Here is a 6,968-nt window from a genome sequence, read left to right as displayed (position 1 = left end):
GGAAGAGGGTCATGTGACACATCAAACTTACTGAGAAGTTCACAAGAAAAACAATGGTGTGCTTGGCTTTAACATAACTTTATTCTTTCATGAGTTATTTACAAGTTTATGACCACTTATAAAATGTGTTCAAAGTGCTGCCCATTGTGTTGGATTGTCAATGCAACCCTCTTCTCCCACTCTTGACACACTGATAGCAACACCGCAGAAGAAATGTTAGCACAGGCTTCCAGTATCTGTTGTTTCAGATGCTGGGGTCATCTGAAGGCAATTGTCTATGCTGTGAAGATACGAGATGTGCAGCATCTAAAACAACGGATACTGGAAGAATGTGCTAGCATTTCTTCTTCGGTGTTGCTATCAGTGTGTCAAGAGTGGGAGAAGAGGGTTGCATTGACAATCCAACCAAAGGGCAGCACTTTGAACACATTTTATAAGTGGTCATAAACTTGTAAATAACTCATGAAAGAATAAATGAAAGAATGTTAAAACCAAGCACACCATTGTTTTTCTTGTGAAATTCTCTATAAGTTTGATGTATCACATGACCCTCTTCCCATTGAAAAAATAAAGTTGGATCCTAAATAGCCGACTTCAAAATGGCCGCCATGGTCACCACCCATATTGAAAAGTTTTCCCCCTCCCATATACTAATGTGCCACAAACAGGAAGTTGATATCACCAACCATTCCCATTTTATTTAGGTGTATCCATGTAAATGGCTCACCCTGTACTATCTTTTTTTCTTATAGTGTCAGCCATTATACATATCTAGCAATTGTTAACTTGACAGGTAACATGTTACATACTATTACGTGGCAAAATTCTGCTTGTTTAGCCCAGCTTAAGCCTTTGGAAATGTTATTTTAAGGTTTGTTGCATTGAGCGTCAGGTTAACATTTGCTGCATCTATAGGTAATTACATCAGGTAACCTTCGTCATCAATGCATTGTGAGAGTTTGTATAGAAGCATAAAAGTCGTTTCTTCATACAACTTTATCGGAGTTGCATATTGTTTGTTGAGTAACACTGATGGACAGCGTGTATGCTTAACCCCTTTATCCCTAGGCCATTTTCCATTTTTCCATTAGTTTTTTTTGCTCACATTATTCCCAGATCCATAACTTTTTTTAAATTTTCCATCAATATGGCCGGGTGAGGGCTTGTTTTTTGCTGGACGAGTTTTACTTTTGAATAACACCATTTATTTTAACATATAATGTACTGGAAAGCGGTTAAAAAAATTCGAAGTGCAATAAAATTGCAAAAAAAGTGCAATTCCACAATTGTTTTTCATTTTTTTTCCCCATCCCTGGAACCATTTTTCAATATGATCACACAAGGTCACACATGTTGCTTGTACTAATGGGAGCAGCCTGCATGGTCCATGACCTGCAATCACTGCAGACTTCCCATTGAGCACATCTAGGACATTTTGAATGACTTCCCTAAGTGCATTCAGCGTGGCAGAATGTTCCTCGGACAATCTCATAATCTCATTGATAGCAGCCAAGGAGTGTAAGTGCGGGTAGTTCTGCACATGGCTCTCATACTAAATACAGAATAAATTGAGAAGCTTTGAAAAATGCTTCCATTTTTTTCCCATTTGCGTATCATTAGTATGTCTAACAATCATAATTGATTTTCATAATTCTACAACATTTCCATCTTGGTTTTGTAATTCCAATGTTGGGAATTGTAAATAGATAGCACAGGAATCCCCAATTCATAGGAAATGGTCACAAACCCCATCCTTCCCCTCCGTGAAAAATGGATTCTACGAAGATCAGAGAATTTGCCTGGATAACTCTTCTATAAAAGTAAATTAATAATAATTCCTGTGGTCCAAATGAAAAAAATAATAAATAAAATAATATATGTCAGTATACATTCCCTTAAATAATAAAAAATTAATTGGACAAAATAGCTGCATGTAGGTTGAAATCGAAATAATATACTATAAATAATAAATACATTAATTCGCTTGAACTGGTCCTCTGACTATAGAATTTCTCTCCTGTAAATTTCGCCATGAGAAAAATAGAAAATAATTCCATTCTGGTTAATAGAAACCCTTCTCATTATCAGTAATTCAATATATTAAGGAGATTTCAGCCAGCCATTATCATCACTACATGTTTGTGTTTCCACTGAGAGCTTTCTGTAATGGTCGCTACATAACGCCAGGTTCAGAGATCAGCATGGCACAATGTTATTACTTAGGTAAATAGCAAGTTACTTTCTGCAGTAGAACATGACTAATTAACGCTAATAACAATAACCCTCTTTCTACATTGCTTGTCCTGTCCAGCGGCGCGTGCTCAAAGGTAAAGCAGACGATCTACAGCAGCGTGCAGCCCTCCAACTCTAATGTGCTGTGGGATCCAGACTTTATGGCAGACTTGATAGAAAACCCTTCGGTTCATAACATTAATCACATGATCCTGGGAAAGATCCTCAGTGAAAATGCTGCAAATCGCTACAGTTTTGTCTGCAATGTCCTCATGAATGTTTGTATGGGGCATCAGGAAGCAGAGAGGTAAGATCCGGTGGCACGCTACTTTCAAATTTTAGTTTCAGTAGTTCTTGTAGTGGATGAAATAAGTATTGAACACGTCACCAATGAAAAATGAAAAAATGAGGTGCAAACAGCAAGGGAAAGTCATGACTAGTGTTGAGCATTCCGATACCGCAAGTATCGGGTATCGGCCGATATTTGCGGTATCGGAATTCCGATACTGAATTCCGATACTTCCCGCGTATCGGATACCGGAATCGGAAGTTCCCAGAATTCAAATTGAACGCAGCAGCCAATGAGGAATGAATGAAAGTGTGGGCACATCCTGTTTAGCATGGTGGGCATGTAAGTACTGGCAAGGCTTGGATTGGCTGCTGAAATGATGTCACTCTGCACTATAAAAAAGCGCTGCCGCCATTTTGCGCTCACTCTGCTGTGATTTCAGTTAGGGACAGGACGCTGTGTTCTAACTGAGGGCCAGTTGAGCTAGCTAATTGCTTTATTTTCCTTTCCAAAGGCTAATTTAGCAAAACGCTGTGTGTTCTTCACTGTTCACCTTGCTCTTGCCTTGCAGCGCTGTTTTAACAGCGTTCTGCAAGGTCTCTGTGTGTGTGTGTGTGCAGCTCACTCTGTAGTCTGTGTGCAGCCATATACCCGGTTGTATTCAGCTCAGGGGGGGTTCACACTGCCTCACACAGTTGTTCTTTTTTGCTCTTAGTGCAGCCTGCTGCACATTTTTTCTCAAATTTCCTATTAGTGTTTTTCCACCAGTCTCCAGCTCTATTGTGGAAAAACACTACATAGGATAACCTAGAGGGGGGTTTTTGGGCCTTGCAGCGCCGTTTACGGCTGTCTGCACGGTCTCCGTGTGAGCCCAGCTCGCCCTGTAGTCTGTGTGCAGCCATAGCCGGTTGGATTCAGCTCAGGGTTCGTTACTGGCTCATACCTTGAGAAAAATTTTCCTTTTTTTCAAATAGTGCAGCCTGTTTAAAATTTGAAAAAAAAAATTCCTATTAGTGTCTTTCCACTCGTATCCAGCTAAATAGTGGAAAAACACTATATAGGATAACCTAGAGGAGGGTTTTTTGGCCTTGCAGCGCCGTTTACGGCTGTCTGCACGGTCTCCGTGTGAGCCCAGCTCGCCCTGTAGTCTGTGTGCAGCCATAGCCGGTTGGATTCAGCTCAGGGTTCGTTACTGGCTCATACCTTGAGAAAAATTTTCCTTTTTTTCAAATAGTGCAGCCTGTTTAAAATTTGAAAAAAAAAATTCCTATTAGTGTCTTTCCACTCGTATCCAGCTAAATAGTGGAAAAACACTATATAGGATAACCTAGAGGAGGGTTTTTTGGCCTTGCAGCGCCGTTTACGGCTGTCTGCACGGTCTCCGTGTGAGCCCAGCTCGCCCTGTAGTCTGTGTGCAGCCATAGCCGGTTGGATTCAGCTCAGGGTGCGTTACTGCCTCATACCTTGAAAAACAATTTCCTTTTTTTCAAATAGTGCAGCCAGTTTAAAATTTGAAAAAAAAAATTCCTATTAGTGTCTTTCCACTTGTATCCAGCTAAATAGTGGAAAAACACTATATAGGATAACCTAGAGGAGGGTTTCTTGGCCTTGCAGCGCCGTTTACGGCTGTCTGCACGGTCTCCGTGTGATTTAAACTAGCTCTGTAGCCCGATCTGCACCAAAAAAAAGGTTAAGTTCACCAAACACAACTTACACTTGTGTAGGCCACATTTGAAAAATAATAAAGTTTAGTCCACAATTTACAACATTAGTGTTTCTTACACCTGTTAGGAGGAGCATTACAGGAATAAGCACACTAAGGCCTTAGTACTTTTCTGCTTATCTTTATCTGTCAACCAAGATGAAGAGGGCAGGGAGTAAGGCACGTGGGCGTGGGCGCGGAGCAGGGAGAGGAGCAGGGAGAGGACGTGGTGATTCTGTGCCTGCTGCGGGCGCCGGTGACTCGTCGTCACTCAGTTTCAGCAGGGAACAGTCCTTCATGCGCAGCTTTGTCGGAGAGCGCCGTGCACCGCTGCTGCGTGAAGACCAAATTGAAGCCGTTGTCGGGTGGATGGCAGCTAACGCCTCGGCATCGACTTCAGTTAGTGCCACATCCTCTCAGGCACAGAGCACTGGAGAGCAGCCATCTGTCTCTTCACCACCTGCCAAATTGGCCAGGCAGTCAGAGAGCCCAGGACAGGAGCCGTCTCTACTTCTGTTCTCTGAATCTCTTGGCTTGGAAACAGGGGGCCAGCCAAGCAGCATTGGAGAAATGGAAGAAGAGGCAGTGTGCAGTGATGCCCAACACCTTTTTCTCTCTGACTCTGAAGAGGCAGGTGGGCCAGTGCCTCCGGTGACCACAGCGCAGTACGCATCTGATGATGAAACTCAGGTGCCGCTTTCTCGTGCGTACTGTGCTGCTGAGACTACCCAGGAGGAGCAGTTGGTGGCAGAGGGTAGTGGAGATGATGAGGTCCTTGACCCATCGTGGCGTGAGGAACAGGAAGGTGGTGGGAGCAGCTCAGAGGAAGAGCTTCCTCTTACGGGCCAAAGAGGGAGAGGGAGGGGGAAGACTGCGGAGCCTGTAGCCTCCACTTTGGCACCCGTTAGGAGCCTGTCTCTTTCCAAAGCCAAAAAGGGCGCTCCCAAGACTTGCAGTGCCTGGTCCTTTTTTGACACAGTTGCAGATGACATTTGTTTTGTCAAATGCAAGCTGTGTCATCATAAAGTAAAAAGAGGGAAAAATGTCAGCAACCTCAATACCACAAATATGTGGAAACATGTGCGGACCAGGCACGCGGTGGAGTTACAGAAACACACTGAAGATGTAGGCCAACCAACAGCGGCAGCTACCACCTCTTCAGCTCGTGTTGCCTCTTCCTCCAGCTCACGCACAGCTGGTTTGGCTTCCTCCCAGAGACCTTGTGTAATTCCACCCACAGCACCACCTTCCCAGTCATCCTCACACTCCCAGTCTACTCTACAGCCATCGGTAGTACAGGCATGGGAGAAAAGGCGGGCATTCTCGGCCAACCACCCCCGAGCACAGGCTCTGAATGCAGGCATTGCCAAACTGTTGTCCCTGGAAATGCTCTCGTTCAGGCTGGTGGAGACTGACAGCTTCCGTGACTTGATGGCATTGGCAGTCCCACAGTACAAGGTGCCCAGCCGCTTTTACTTCAGCAGGCAGGCTGTCCCTGCCCTGCACAGGCATGTTGAGGCAAACATAAAACATGCGCTACTGAACGCCGTCAGTAGCAAGGTCCACCTCACCACCGATGCGTGGACCAGTCAGCATGGACAGGGGCGATATGTTTCCCTCACTGCCCATTGGGTTAATGTTGTTGAGCCAGGTACAGATCGTGCGAGTGGCGCAGGACGTGTCCTGCCCACTCCAAGGATTGCAGGAATCCAGTCTGTACGCATCGACTCCTCCTCTTACACCAGTTCCTCTGATTCCTCTCTGCAGGATCCGTCACAGTCCACCTCCACATGGACCCGTGAACGTTTACCTATGACCGACATGAGCACAGCCGTGGCCAAACGTCAGCAGGCCGTCTTGAAACTAGTTTCATTGGGGCATCGAAGCCACACAGCGCAGGAGCTCTGGAATGCCATCAAGCAGGAGAGCGATGTGTGGTTACTGCCAGCGAATCTCCAGCCAGGCATGGTAGTGTGTGACAATGGCCGAAATCTGGTGGCAGCTTTGGCCCTTGGCAACCTCACTCACATCCCATGTCTGGCACATGTGCTCAATTTGGTTGTGCAGAGTTTTCTGAGGGACTATCCGGATCTTGATGCCCTGCTGCACAAGGTCCGCCTAGAGTGTGCTCACTTGCGGCGTTCCAGCTTGGCCAGATCCCGCATTGCTGCTCTGCAGCGCCGATTCCGCCTTCCGGAACACCGCATCATATGTGACCTACCTACCCGGTGGAATTCCACGTTACATATGTTGGAGTGGTTGTGTGAGCAGCAGCAAGCAGTTATGGAGTACCAGCTGCATCAGGCGCAAAGAAGTCGCAGTCAGCGCCGATCAGACTTCACAACCACAGAGTGGGCCACTATGAAGGACGTCTGCCAGGTTTTGCGTCCTTTTGATTATTCCACGCGGATGGCAAGTGCAGATGATGCACTAGTCAGCATGACTGTCCCCCTTATCTGCCTGCTTCAGCAAACTTTGCAAGGGTTAAGGGATGATGTGGTGGAAGAGGTGGAGGATGAGGAGTCACCTTTTCCATCAGCTTCTGGAGAGTCAGCGCCACGTGGTTCCTCACAAAGGGGTACGCAGGGGCCAATTTGTGAGGAGGATGAGGAGGAGTCAATGGAGGAGGAAGAGCTCCGTCCAGAGGAGGGAGCGACACAATTGTCCAGTGGTCAGTGTGTACAGCGAGGGTGGGGTGATGACGAGCGGGCAGAGATCATGTCTCAAGCAGGGGACAGCGTTTCT

The sequence above is a fragment of the Ranitomeya imitator genome, chromosome 5 (assembly GCF_032444005.1).
Source record: "Ranitomeya imitator isolate aRanImi1 chromosome 5, aRanImi1.pri, whole genome shotgun sequence".
Classification (NCBI taxonomy): domain Eukaryota; kingdom Metazoa; phylum Chordata; class Amphibia; order Anura; family Dendrobatidae; genus Ranitomeya; species Ranitomeya imitator.
Note: the sequence above shows the minus strand (reverse complement) of the source record.